Genomic DNA, 15,276 nt, shown 5'->3' on the forward strand with positions numbered 1-15,276 from the left:
CCGCCGTCAATTTAAAAAAAAAATGACGTGGGGTTCCCCCCAAATATCCATACCAGACCCTTCAGGTCTGGTGTGGATTTTAAGGGGAACTCCACCCCAAATTTAAAAAAAAAATGGCGTGGAGTTCCCCCAAAAATCCACACCAGACCCTTATCCGAGCACGTTAACCTGGCCGGCCGCAGAAAAGAGGGGGAGACAGAGTGCGGCCCCCCCTCTCCTGAACCGCACCAGGCCACATGCCCTCAACATGGGGAGGATGTCCCCATGTTGATGGGGACAAGGGCCTCATCCCCACAACCCTTGCCCGGTGGTTGTGGGGGTCTGCGGGCGGGGGGCTTATCAGAATCTGGAAGACCCCTTTAACAAAGGGGACCCCCAGATCTTGGCCCCCCCTATGTGAATTGGTAATGGGGTACACTGTACCTCTACCATTTCACGAAGGAAGTGTAAATAGTTAAAAAAAAACACACAGACACCGTAGAAAAAAATCCTTTATTAATAAATTTTTTTTTATAGGGGAATATAAATATAGGGGAAGCGGCCACCCGTTACGTGACCCCGCCCCCTCTGATGCACCCTCGTACGTCACTGGGAAAGACCCGGAAAACCAGGCTTTCCCAGTGACGTACGAGGGTGCGTCAGAGGGGGCGGGGTCACATGACGGGTGGCCACTTACAAGTCCAAAGGAGAAAGAAGATTCGCGGTCCAGGGTCCCAGACTATGGAATGCTTTACCAACCAGCATTCGGTTGGAGGAAAACCATTTAGCATTCAGGAGAAAGATCAAAACTCATCTCTTTTGATATCAAAGGAGACAGGAACAACAAGCGCCCAGAGGCGATTTAGTTCGCATGTGCCGCGCTATATAAGTTATTCATTCATTCATAAGTTATTCATTCATTCACTTCCCCTATATAAGAAATGTCACAGCTCCAGCGCGTCATTCCGCTGGGCTGTGTCCAGCGGAGAGTGGAGCTCGCCTGCTGCGCTCTGGACGGATGGATCTTCTCATCGCTGGACCGGACCGGTGATCACCGGTCCGTCGCTGGAGAGATCATCCGTCGCAGGATAGAAGACAACGTTGGAGCGGGGCCCAGGCCGAGAGTGGATTCACATCGCCGGATTTTTATTTTTTTTATTAATAAAGGATTTTTTTCTACGGTGTCTGTGTGTTTTTTTTAACTATTTACACTTCCTTCGTGAAATGGTAGAGGTACAGTGTACCCCATTACCAATTCACATGGGGGGGCAGGATCTGGGGGTCCCCTTTGTTAAAGGGGTCTTCCAGATTCTGATAAGCCCCCCACCCGCAGACCCCCACAACCACCGGGCAAGGGTTGTGGGGATGAGGCCCTTGTCCCCATCAACATGGGAACATCCTCCCCATGTTAAGGGCATGTGGCCTGGTGCGGTTCAAGAGAGGGGGGCCGCACTCTGTCCCCCCCCCCTTTTCTGCGCCCGGCCAGGTTAACGTGCTCGGATAAGGGTCTGGTGTGGATTTTTGGGGGAACTCCACGCCATTTTTTTTTAAATTTGGGGTGGAGTTCCCCTTAAAATCCACACCAGACCTGAAGGGTCTGGTATGGATATTTGGGGGGAACCCCATGTCATTTTTTTTTAAATTGACGGCAGGGTTCCCCTTAATATCCATATCAGACCTGGAGGGCCTGTTAATGGAATTTGGGGGGACCCCCAGCTTTTTTATTTTTATTTTTTATGAATGAATCATCTCTGAATTGCCAGAGCCGACAATTCATTAGAGCCGCAAAGCCGGTTTTAAATGCCTTTTTTCCTTTCAGAAATGACACTTTGTGCAGGGACAGTTCTATGTACGGGAAACATGCGCTTTTTCACATGCTGTAATATTACACTTTTATTGTTTCACTTTTAGCATTATTAAACTCACTGCTCCTGAAAAAACTACAGTTTTTAAAACTTTTTTTGCATTGATACATGTTTCCTGGGACAGGACCCAGGTCCCCAAACACTTTTTAGGACAATAAATTGCATATTAGCCTTTAAATTTAACACTTTAGATTTCTCCCATAGACTTTAACAGGGTGTTCCGCGGCTTTTCGAATTGGCCGCGAACACCCCTAATTGTTTGTTGTTCGCCGAACAGGCGAACAGGCAATGTTCGAGTCGAACATGAGTTCGACTCGAACTCGAAGCTCATCCCTAGTTAGGGAAAGCGTGTGCGGTAACACACCCGTCTCTGTACAAAGCCCTTCAAACTCTGTCAAGGATTGATCTGCGTTTCCAGGAGGAGGCAGGCTGGCGAGGAAATGACTAAGCTGTGATGCTTTCATAAAGCCTAGACGGTATAAGCCTCTCGGATCCGAGAGCTCCGCCACCGTCCGCCATCTTCCCCCAGTACTGAAGTGCGAAGCCTGATGCATGCCCGCCTCCATCAGGACCTGGAAGGGTCTGTCTGTCAGGCCCGGTTCAAACCGAGGGTCGCCCAATATGTGTCTCAGGGTTGAACAGCGGGTCGAGAGAGAGGAGCACTCCAGCAGGCATGCACATGTCTTGACCGTGTTGCCAATCAGTGGATGACCCTTGAGGCTAGGTGCTAGGGCCGTTAGGCACCATGGGGCTCTAAGAAGGGGTACCGTGCTTTGCGCTTGTTCGAGCTGTGGCCATAGTTTGGTGTCTGTGTGTCGACACCAGTCTAGGAGTCTACTGAAGTGTACTGCGTGGTAATAGGTTTGGATTTGAGGCATTGCTAGACCCCCATATTTCTTTGGCATTGTGAGTATCTTTTTATGTATGCAGGTTTTTTTCCCTGCCCATAGAAATTTTATGAAAATGGCCTGTATTTGTTTGAAATAGCTTACTGGAATATGAATCAGGAGGGCCTGCAGGAGGTAAAGGAACTTGGGTAGGATTGTCATCTTGAGGATGCTGCAGCGTCCAAACCATGAATGAAGACCGCTGGTCCATTGCTCCAGTAGTGTCAGCACCGTCTTAAGGAGGAGAGGGAAGTTGAGTTTAAAAATGCATGAGGACAAGTGCGCATGTGCGGGACCTCCGGGAAGGACGCGTGCTAGCTGAGCTCCCGGCACCCCGACTCCCTACAGCGATAATCAGCGCAGGCAACGGGGTCTGGACACCGGCACTGAAGCCCTGGACGGCGATGAACCGGCGAGCACGGGGCCAGCCGCGAAAAGGACAGCACAAGCAGCCCGGAATCAAGGGGGGAGCGGAATCCTCTCCTACGCACAGGCCGCGATCTAACATGGCGCCCGGCCGCCCAGATACACGTGGCAGCACGGCGGTGAAATCCGACGGGGCTGCAAGGAGTGAAGGCGAGCAGGATCGGCGTGAGCCACCCAGAGACCCGTTCTCCTCTCAGTCCTCGGGAGATGTGGACTCGATCCATGGGGGTGAGTTACATCTGCAGCCCTCATCCCCAATATTGTATGCAGAGGGACACGGAATGGCCCACTCACCAGCTTCCTCGATGGATAGGAACATGGCTGATCTGACTGAGGCCCTGTTCAGCCAGCCTAGTCAGAGGTCCCCCCCCTCCTCAGCTTGCCCACTACTCCCCTGATGCCATATTATTAGCCCGTTTTTCCACCATGCTACAGCAGGAGCTCTCCAAGGCTTGCACTATGATTACCACTGATCTGAAAAAAGATATACATGGCTTGGGCGAGCGATTCGATCTGATTGAAACCAAGGTGGACAATACAATCAAACAGGTCAATCAGAATACTGCTATGCTCACGGACCTGCAGGATCGGCTGGATGAGGCATATATTAAAATTGAGGACCTTGAGAATCGATCGCGAAGGTACAATGTGCGCATCCGTGGCCTCCCGGAGACTCATACTGATCTAGAGGGGGCTATGAGAGAGGTAATGAAAGAACTTATCCCTGATATTTCTGTTCATCATATGGAAATCGATCGAATCCACCGCGCATTGACAGCCCCGAGGATGGACGGATTGCCCCGGGACATTATTGCTAAACCACATTTCTACCGTATCAAAGAGAGGATGATGTTCGTGGCCCGGAATAAACCGGATTTGTCGCTTTTCGGCGCTCCTATACAGCTTTTTACAGATCTGGCGCCGTCCACGGTACAGAAACGTAGGACCCTTCGACCACTACTTCAACAACTTCAGAACAAGCAGATCAAATATAGATGGTCGTTCCCGTTTAAATTGTCATTCACGTATAAAGGACGATCCCACTCCTTTTCCACGTTTCAAACGGGTGAAGACCTGCTGTTTGAACTTTCCATCATCACACAAGACCCCCAGGCATCTTCTTCGTCACGCCCAGATTATCGCCCTCTTTCGCCACTGTGGAAGGATCGCAGGCGCACGCAGGCCAAGAGTGCTCAACGAGACACCTGAGTACTTTCACTGTACTTTGCCCTCCTTTGGGCCTCTCTACGATAGGGTCCTATGGACCTCCCATATGGAAGAAAAATATATTTCCAATATATTTATTAAAAAAATATATATATTTTAAATATATTTACAATATATTGACCTACGCTAATATATTTTTACATCTATTCCAAAAATGTAAATTAAAATATATTTTCCAAAGGCATATATTTGAAAATATATTGTTTTAAATATATTTTCCAGATATTTTTGAAAATCTAAAAAAAATGCATTTAACCATATATTTTTAAATATACTTGTAAATGCATTCCAAAAATATAATTTAAATGTATTTTCCAAACACATATATTGGAAAATATATTTTTTAAATATATTCCTCAACATATATTTTTACATACATTTGTAAATGCATTCCAAAAATATAATTTAAATATATTTCCCAAAGGCATATATTTGGAAATATATGTTTGTAAATATATTTTCTAGATATTTTTCAACATATAAAAAATGCATTTAAACATATATTTTTAAATATACTTGTAAATGCATTCCAAAAATATAATTTAAATGTATTTTCCTAACACATATATTGGAAAATATATTCTTTTAATATATTCTTGAGACTTTTTTAACATATAAAACAACATATATTTCTACATATATTTGTAAATGCATTCCAAAAATATAATTTAAATGTATTTCCCAAAGATATCTATTAGAAAATAAATTGTTTTAAATATATTTTTTCTGATATTTTTGTAATATTGACTTATATAAAATATATAACATTGATAACATTCTGAATACATTTATAAGAAACCCACTCCCATTTTAATTTGGTTACCATGTGCATAGCTAGGGATCGGCAGTATCTCCTCGGGAGCGCTTTGGCATGGTGAAGAAGGAATTGGGCAGGCGAGAATTCCAGTGTCAGTGGTTATGCATGTGATGTGATTGTGGACCTCTGTCCAGTAAGGTTGGAGCTTGGGGCACGTCCACCAGATGTGGAGAAAGGCGCCCGTCTCCAGATGGCATCTCCAGCACACTTTGGGAAGTGCGGGGTTAATTCTGTGCAATTTGAGTGTGGTTTTGTACCATCTGGAGAGGAGTTTGTAAGCGTTCTCCTGCGTCTAGACGTTAATCGATCCCTTGTGGGAGAGCCTGTGTATGTGTTCCCATTCCGTGTCTGTTAGGTCTAGTGAAAGGTCACTTTCCCACTGTTGGTTGGCCCAGTGAAGTTTAGGTGATTGTGAGGAGAACAGTAACCCATAGATTATCTAAATCAGGTGTCGCAGTGGTGTTTTAGAGTTGCAGAGGTTTTCGAAGGGGGAGTAGGGCCTAGACCAGTGTTCACTAGAAGCTGTCTTGTCGAAGAAATGTCTAAGCTGGAGGTAGGTCCAGAATGGGAACTCATCTTTACCCAGCTCTGTTTGTAGCAAGAGGCGACCTGAGACGTAAAATTGACCGCCAGTTCTGTGGGGCCAACCGTCAGACAAGAAGGCAGGGCTCATTCCCGGGGGGAAGTCTGGATTCATTCGTAGGGAAGTCATGGGGCCGTTCCGGTCTGTCAGTTTGTGTTTGGCACATGCCATCTGAAAGGCCAGTAGAGAGGGGTGTATTAAGGGGTGGTCATTGCAAGCTCGCAGGGCGGTGCTCTGTGTAACCCACGGCAGATGGGTCAGGGGCAGAGGGGAGAACGACTGTTCTAGCTCCACCCAATTCTTTCTCTCCCTATTTGCTGCCCAGTCAACAATTCTGGCCAGGCCACAGGCCAGGTTGTATTTGTGTAAGTCTGGTAACCCCAGACCACCCTGTAGTTTGGGGACCGTGAGCCAGGAGTAACTCAGGCGCGGGCGGGCGTCATGCCACACAAACTTCGTGCATGCCGATTTGTAGGATGAGAAAAAAGCCGGGGAGAGCCTGATGGGGATCGCCTGCATGGTGTATAGAACCCGGGGGAGTATGTTCATTTTTACCACTGCGATCCTGCCGAACCACGATAGAGGTTTCGGGGACCATCCTTTCAAGTCTTTCAGTATAGTCTGGAGCAGTGGGGCATAGTTAAGGGAATACAGGTCCGCTAGAGAGGCCGGGAGTTGGATCCCCAAATATGTGATGGCACGAGCATTCCACTTGAAAGGGAAATTCCACTGGCACAGATCGCACATAGCTTTGGGCAGAGAAACATTAAGGGCAGACGACTTGGAGAAGTTGATTTGGAAGTTGGATAATACCTTGAAGTCCTCAAAGTCCCTCATCAAGTTGGGGATAGTCGTAAGGGGGTGTCTGAGAAAGAGGAGGATGTCATCCGCGAATGCGGCAATTTTATATAGTCTTATTGTCAATGTGAACACCCTTAATCGTGGGGTTAGATCTGAGACGTCGCAGGAAGGGTTCTAGTGTGAGAATGAACAATAGGGGGGATAGGGGGCATCCTTGACGGGTCCCGTTCGCAATGCAGAAGGCGTCTGACAGGTGGTTGTTCACCCGAACTCTCGCTGTGGGGCCCGCGTACAGCGCAAAGATGTAGTGCAGCATGGTCGGCGGGAGGTTCGCGGCGTGCAGGGTCGCCTGCATAAAAACCCACGCCACCCTGTCAAACGCCTTCTCCGCGTCGAGGGATAAGAAAAACCCAGGGGATTTATTGGAGGTGAGCCAGTGCTTGCAGTTCCAGTGCGTTCCAGTTCCAGAAAAAAAAAAGTAGAACATGCTGCATTTTTCCTGCACTGGACTGTACTGGAACACTATAAAGCACATCAAAAACGCACTGGAACACACATGTCCTTATTTAAGGTTAAGAAAAAAGAGGGGGAAAAATGCACTGGAATGCATCAAAAACACGCATGCAGAAAAGCATCTGGAATGCATGCAGACTGCGGTTCTATGGTGTGAACTGGCCCTAAGGGAAACTGGCCTTGCAGCTTCACAGCCAGTTCCTTACTGCGCATGCCCGAAGTGTTCTGCACTTTCTGAATGGCCCAGCAGCAGGGGGGAGGAGGGGGCCCGAACTTCTAAGTGATCTCGCTGCATCGAATAACAGGAACCTGCTCCCCTCCCCCGAAAGGTGCCAAATGTGACAATGGAGGGGAGAAGTGGCAGATAAGTGGAGCTTCCACTTTTGGGTGGAACTCCGCTTTAAGTGTCATATCCCTGCCCAAGCTGCACTGCTGCCGTGTGTCAATACTGGGCTGGAAGATAAATATGTAAGTGATGAGAGCTGCATTCTTGTGTGTGTGTGTACATATATACTCTGGGCCAGATTCACAAAAGAGATACGACGGCGTATCTCCTGATACGACGGCGTATCTCCTGATACGCCGTAGTTTCTCTGTTTCTAACTATGCGACTGATTCATAGAATCAGTTACGCATAGATAGCCAGAAGATCCGACAGGTGTAATTGTTTTACACTGTTGGATCTTAGGATGCAGTACCGCGTGCCGCTGCTGGGGGGAGTTTGCGTCGTAAACCAGCGTCGGGTATGCAAATTAGGAGTTACGGCGATCTACGACGGATTTTCGCGTTCGCTACGTCGCCGCTAGTCTAGTTTCCCATCGCAAAGTTAGTCGTCGTTTTAGGTGCCCTAACTTTAGTCAGCAAACGTATTGCTGTCTAAAGTATGGCCGTCGTTCCCGCGTCGAAATTAAAAAATCAACGTCGTTTGCGTAAGCCGTCCGGGAATACGGAATTACGATACGCGCGTCGCCGTTCGAAAAAATGACGTCACTGCGCGCAAAGCACGACGGGAATTACGAAACTGAGCATGTGCAGTAGGTCCGGCGCGGGAGCATGCCTAATTTAAATGGCACACGCCCATTTGAATTGGCCCGCCTTGTGCCGGAGGCCGCCGGCGTAGTTTTTATCGCAAGTGCTCTGTGAATCAGGCACTTGCGATGAAAACTTGCGGTGGTGTAACGTATCTACGATACGTTACGCCGCCGCAGTTCTATGTGAATCTGGCTCTATGTGTGTGTGTGTGTATATATATATATATATATATATAAATGTGTGTGTGTGTGTGTGTACACACACACATAGTATGTATATATATATATATATATATATATATATATATGTGTGTGCATGTGTATATATATGTGTATATATATATATATATATATATATATATATATATATATATATACACACATAGTATATATATCACACACACACATATATAGCAGAATGAAGGTGCAGTATATATCTCTAGAATGCATCTCCCATCACTTACATGTATAAATATTGTCCCCATTTATTTTTTTCTTGTTCCTTTTATTGGGATGGGGGATGATTTCTGTGCCAACAATCTCCTAATATGTAAATCCAGCTCTGGGGGAAAATTCATTTAACAGGATTATAGCAGAGACTGCACACTCAGAATCAATACAGCCTCTGGGAGGAACCAGAGAAGTGAACTTTCACCTCTCACTTCCTGTTAAGGCCTAGTGTGTGGAGTGTGGCAGGCTGGAAGCATGCTTGGATAGAACTCTCTGTATCAGGTAAGTGTCTTTTATCAAATAACATTATAATTGTGAAAGTTTGGTGCGTGAGTTAAGTTTTATTTGTCTATTCCCTGCTAAATAGTTCTCATTCTGTATCTTCCCAGTTACTATACAGCATGTGCACAGTGCTAAATAAAGTTATATATAGCTCCTCTTCCACAACATGTCACCATGCTGCACAGTGGAGAGTTGGCAGCCTTAGGCCTGGGGAGCAAGTCCAGTCAAGGTGCCCATGGATCAGGTAAAACAGTCTAAGGTTTTACATTATCACAAAGGTGGGGGAGGGGCAGGGAGGACAATGTGGCCCTCCATGGCCCCTGGGGGATTGTACCATCATGGCCTCCAGTAACTAAAGTGCAAACAATCCCTGTATGAATCCCTCAGAGCTGAGGACCTGACCCCCCCTCCCTCACAACTTGTGAAGGACTACAGGATGTGAACCCCCAATTAATGATGGAGTACAAGTCCCAGCATGAACCCCTGAGATCTAAGGATGTGACCCCTTTAGATCTCACGGATTAATGCTGTGACCTGTAGTTCTTCACTAGCGGGGAGGGGGTTTGTGACACATCCTGAACACTGAAGGGTTCATGCTGGGACCTGTTGTCCTTCGCTTGGGGGTTACATCCTCAAGTCCCAGCATGAACCACTGAGATCTAAGGATGTGGCCTCTTATATCCCACAGGTTCATGCTGTGACCTGTAGTCCTTCACTAGTTGGGGGTGCATACATCCTCAGCTGAGGGGTTCATGCTGTGACCTGTAGTCCTTCACTAGTTGGGGGTGCATACATCCTCAGCTGAGGGGTTCATGCTGTGACCTGTAGTCCTTCACTAGTTGGGGGTGCATACATCCTCAGCTGAGGGGTTCATGCTGTGACCTGTAGTCCTTTATTAGTTGGGGATGCATACATCCTCAGCTGAGGGGTTCATGCTGTGACCTGTAGTCCTTCACTAGTTGGGGGTGCGATACATCCTCAGCTGAGAAGTTAATGCTGTGACCTGTAGTCCTTCATTAGTTGGGGGTGCGATACATCCTCAGCTGAGGGGTTCATGCTGTGACCTGTAGTCCTTCATTAGTTGGGGGTGCGATACATCCTCAGCTGAGGGGTTCATGCTGTGACCTGTAGTCCTTCATTAGTTGGGGGTGCATACAGTACATCCTCAGCTGAGGGGTTCATGCTGTGACCTGTAGTCCTTCACTAGTTGAAGGGACGGGGACACGTCCTCAGCTCTGAGGGGTTTAAGCTGGGACAGTGGAACCTGTAGTCCCTCACTAGGGGAGGGGGCAGGGGTATGAGACACATTCTGAGTTTTGAGGGGTTCATGCTGGGACCTTTAGTCCTTCACTTTTGGGGTGTCACATCCCCAAAAGTAAAGGACTGCAATTCCCAGCATGACCCCTGGCTGGGATCTAAGGATGTGACCACCTCTGCTGCCAGCTCATGCTCCCATGACATACATGGTCCACTGCATTCACTGCTCCGACCTCACCTCAGGCAGGTTGACTCTGGAGAGGTGCTCCTGGCACAGTCAGTGACAGTTCCCTTCCATCAGGCAGGCTCCGAGGTGCATGCCGTTGCACAGGAGAAGATGGGTGGAGTCAAACAGTAGTAGGCGCCACGTGGAGGAGGCAGAAGATCCTCCTCTGCTCTGAATGCTGCGGCCTCAGCCTCTCTTTTCTCCTCGGGATCGCAACGTCATTGGTTGCTAGAAACCAGACAGCAGGTGATCCTAGCAACTAGTGCAGAAAAGAGGCCAGCAGTGGAACAGATGGGTCTCGGCCGGTTGGGTCACTCTGTAAGCAAAGCTATGTCACACAGAGAGAGACAACGCTCCACATTTCCCTACACAGAGCGAGACCCCGCTCCACATTGCCTGCACTGAAAGAGACCCTGCTTCACATTTCCCTGAAAAGAGAGAGAGACTGCTCCAAATTGTCCTCACAGGGAGACCACTCCTCAAGAAAATTGCTTGCCTCGTACACACCACTATTGTTTTTTTTCTGCTCAACCCAGTGAGTTGAATGGGAAAAAAAAACAGACAGCTCCAGTTGGAGCTGCTGTACTAAGTATCTAATATTAGTACAGCAATCTCCCCTGCTGCTCTTTTGTGTTCTGACGGGGACTGCCCCCTGCTAGTTCACCCAGGTCAGTGCTCACAGCCAGCAATGATTGGAAAAAAAAAGACAGGCTGGCTGTATTTAAGTCAATTGATAGATCAACTTCAGTGCAGCCAGCTTGTCCATACATGGATAGAAATTCAACTGGTTTAGCAGAAATGTTGATCTGTCTATGGTGGCTTATGTTCGTATGTCTCTGTGTTTAACCAAATCCTCAAATCGTCTGTAAAGTGCTCTACTTGGGTGTAGAAATTCACTCTGAACTCCACCCTATTGCCATAGCCACAGCTCACACCTCCCCCCACATGCGATCACCAGATTTACAACCCCCCCAGCCAGGGGACTAACAACTCTATGTTTCTCCAAAGCACTAGGCATCCAATAGGATCGCCATATGCTTTGGCCAATCAGGAAACTGGTCTCACCACCTGCCTCCTGATTGGCGAGGAAGAACGTTAGTGTTAAAATAGCTAAAATTCACTCACTATGGTCACACAATTGGAGGGGGTCAGTTTGCACTCTCTGCACCCCGAGTCTACCCTATTTTGAAGCCTAATAGAGCCTCTGTCTCTAGTCAGGTGCTAAAAAGAAGAAAAAAAAACACCCCCCATTGAAATCCATGCACCCGGCATCCTGAAAGGGGTCAGGCGCATGGATGGGTGGTGGCGGCACGGATTTGGGGAGCGATACCCATTCGCCCACAATGCACGGGCTGCCACATTTGTATTGTTGCCCCGCACAGGAGATCAGGGGGTCTGCGACAAGTAACCTGTGGCCGACCGTGTTGCTGCTTCCAGGAAAGGGTCCCCAGCTGCAATGTCTTCCCAGCATCGAAAAGGGAAATAATTCTTCCCTCTCAGACTCCCTCCAACTTGTCCTTACCACTTCTTGATCCCCTCTCATTTCCCTCGATCTCCTTTGCAGCCTCCTGGTGTTCTCTACCTTCCCCCGGGCATGCTGCGGACTACAGTCCACTCTCAGGCAATCACCATTTGGCCACTGGTACTCGAGACTACATGTCCCATGATCCTCTCCTGCTGACTCCTCCCTCTCATTGGCTCTGGCAACGACCAATGAGCAAAAAGCAGCCCGCCCCTGATGCTGCATATGAGGTACTGATATTCTGTTTACATCCAGCTGCCCCAGAAGTAGCCTGATATCAGTTGACACCTAGCCATTTTTTGTATTCTAACAGCCACTGGCCACTGTCAGAATACAGGAAAAAAGAGCAGATTGCAGGGAAATAAATAGCAATTTTACTATTGACCATTTTAATTTGCAGTAGCCAATAGCTAGTGGGCTATTGCACCCGCCCACTGCTTGCTGTCAATCAGCAAAGGAGAGGATTTGAAGGAGAACATTCTTCTTCAGGTCTTCCTCTGCTGATTGACAGCAGGCAGTGGGAAGGGGGCGCAGTAATCAGCCTAATTTTGGCTATTATAATTTGAAACGGCCAATGGCAGTCTGGCTATGGTTCCCCCACTACCTGCTGTTTACATTCAGCTGCCATCAAATGAATTGTGCAGAAGGAGGTTAGCGGTGTCTGTGTGTGGGGGGGATGTGTGTGTGTGTGTGTGTGTGTGTGTGTGTGTGTGTGTATGGGGAGGGTGTGTGTATGGGGGGGTGTGTATGGGGGGGGGTGTGGAGGTGGAAAGCTGAATATTTTTTTTTTTGTGATTCTGACAGATGGGCCGCCAGCCGCTGTCAAAGCACCTGACAAAGACTGACAACTGGTGAATGGAAAACCGGAATAAGCACTTGGAAGAAGAAAACCAACAACTGAGACAACTAATTGTTACAGGCAAGTCAATATACCTACCTCTCAGCTAGGTAGTTACATTTCTGAAAGCCAGGCAGGTGGAAATAGACAAATTTGACCAATCATTTGCCCTTTCATAATAGTGTTTTAAGGCAGAGTTGGGCAACCTTAGAGGTGGAGATCTACCTGAACAATATGGGAGAAGTCAAAGATCACATGGCACAGTGTCTTCCAATGTTGCCTCCTCACACCTGATTTAAACCTATAATTGCCGTACTACCGCGCTGCAATCACGTGCCTTTCACTGCAATTACTGGTGTAAACATTTTGCCTCCTCACCACCTTGCATAATTTTTCAGAGGAGCATTGCATACCGCACTTGTGAATGAGCCCTTAGTTGCATTTGGCAAGAGCACTTTAAGGTTCATTCACATGTGAATTTGGGGGTGGTAAAACCCTGCCCCCAATCCCTACCCTCGTTAGCTGCTAAGGGGGAGGGGTGCAGGGTGCCATGGGAGGTGGATGCTTGAGAGTTACTATTAGCTCTCAAGCAACCAGAAACAACAGTACCAATGGGGATCGTTGGGTAACTGGGAGTTTACTGTACTACATTCATTATAGTATCAGTGAGTGCACTGAGGTAACTACATACTATATACACAAGTAGGATTTTCTGTTTTGTGGAACATCCTTACTTTTACCTTGGGTGAAACCCTCCTGGAATATTTTTGATCTGGTGGGGGGGTCAGCAGCAGACTGGAGGAAACCCTCGAATCATGTAAAAGTACATTTTTCCACAAGTAATCAATTTCTAACAAATGAAATGTATGGATATAGTGAGAAATAGGCCATTATGTTTCTTAAAATGTTTTTATGCATTTCCATAGATTTTCCTGGCGTAATGGATACTTTGAAAACCACAAGAGCGCAGCTAATAGCACTGAAGGTGGCAGTTCATACTGTGTGGGACAGAAGGTGATGCACACGATACACCCATCTGAAGAGTTGAACTCATCTGCTTGTCAAGTGTCCTACTCTAGGCCTAAACAGGTAGGTCTTCTTTTGGTACCGAAACATTCAACGTTAAAACGTCTTTTTTTTTTAAATATCAAACATGTCCTATTTACCTGTCCTGTGTAAGGATTTTTGCACAGAGCAGCTCGAATCCTTCTCTTCTCAGGTCCATTGCCGGTGCTCCTGAACCACAGCTCTGTGTGTCCAATCACACACTGAGCCTTGCCCTGGCCCCATCTCCTAATTGGCTCACTGGCTGTGTTTGACAGCACCGGGAGCCAATAGCTCCCACCACTACAGAAAGCCAATCAGCAGTGCAAGTCCCTGGAGAGACAAGGCTCTCGTGGACATTGCTGGATCGAGAGGGGGCTCATGTAAGTATAGGGGGGCTGCTGCACACAGAAGTTTTTTTTTTTACCTTCGTGCACTGGCACATGCAACCACTTTAATAAAAAGTAACTTTTAAGGTGGTGCCTCCAAGCGGCTGACAGATGGAGAGAAGCGGGTACAGTTAGACCCTATGAAAACATCAGCTTTGACATGTAGACTGTAAGCCAATTTGACTGTTGTGTCAAAATGAGATATCTTGCTCAGTCTGGTAGTAGTCTGAACTAATAAGGCAAGTTGTAGGCAAGATGTTGATTTTTATACAGATTTTTGAAAAGTCTACAATATTTGATGTTTTTATACATGCTTAATTTTGTTAGTTTTATTTACTCAGCTGCATCTGTTAGACCCCTTTCACACTGAGGCAGTTTTCAGGCGTTTTAGCGCTAGAAATCACCTCTAAAAAGCTCATAAAACTGCATCACACTGGGAGGTGCGCTTGCGCAACATTAGAAAAAGTCCTGCAAGCAGCATCTGGGGCGGGTTGGGAGCGCTATAAATAGCGCTCCTAAAACGCACCTGCCTATTGAAATTAATGGGCAGCGCTTCCAAAGCACCTTAAAAGTGCATTAAAAACTGAACTTTTTCCCTTTTAAAAAAAAAACACCTAAAAAGTGCAACTAAAACACTGCAAAACCGCCGGAGCTTTAGCAGCGCTGCAGTGTGAAAGGGGTCTTATATGGCTTTTGATTCACAGGGAAAATCTAATAAATCTAATATTTTCCATTTACTTTTTAAAGCTGCTACTTTGACAATGTTTCCTGGGACTTCATAAGCTGTGATCAGTGACGCTGTTACGAGAAAAATTGCGGCGTTGAAATATCACCTGAAGGGAAACATCAGGAACCTCATCAGAATACCACAAATAAACTTTTATGTCAATGTCATTTACCACAGTTAACACCACTTTCTATTCCCTGTGTTGTAGTTTTTGTATATTTACATGATAATAAAGTTGTGTGTATTGTACTGTGTTATTGTTTTTTTTCCTAAATGTTTGCTGGTTTTATAGGCCTACAATATATAAATACACAGCATTTCAAAATGTAATAGGAATTGATTTTTTTTAAATTTTGCATTTAGAAGTACATTTACATTTAAAATATATTTTAAAAAACATTCTTAATATATT

The 15,276-nt window shown here is 46.6% G+C and overlaps 1 long non-coding RNA gene across 1 annotated transcript; it reads left to right on the forward strand.

Annotated features, from left to right (window-relative positions):
• Window positions 1-9,054: 9,054 nt before the first annotated feature.
• LOC120941022 lies at window positions 9,055-15,001 on the forward strand. Its single transcript, XR_005749505.1, has 4 exons — window positions 9,055-9,105; window positions 12,671-12,814; window positions 13,631-13,793; window positions 14,885-15,001. It is a non-coding gene; the product is annotated as an uncharacterized LOC120941022 (long non-coding RNA).
• Window positions 15,002-15,276: the final 275 nt, after the last annotated feature.

The sequence above is a fragment of the Rana temporaria genome, chromosome 5 (genome assembly GCF_905171775.1).
Source record: "Rana temporaria chromosome 5, aRanTem1.1, whole genome shotgun sequence".
NCBI classification, from domain to species: domain Eukaryota; kingdom Metazoa; phylum Chordata; class Amphibia; order Anura; family Ranidae; genus Rana; species Rana temporaria.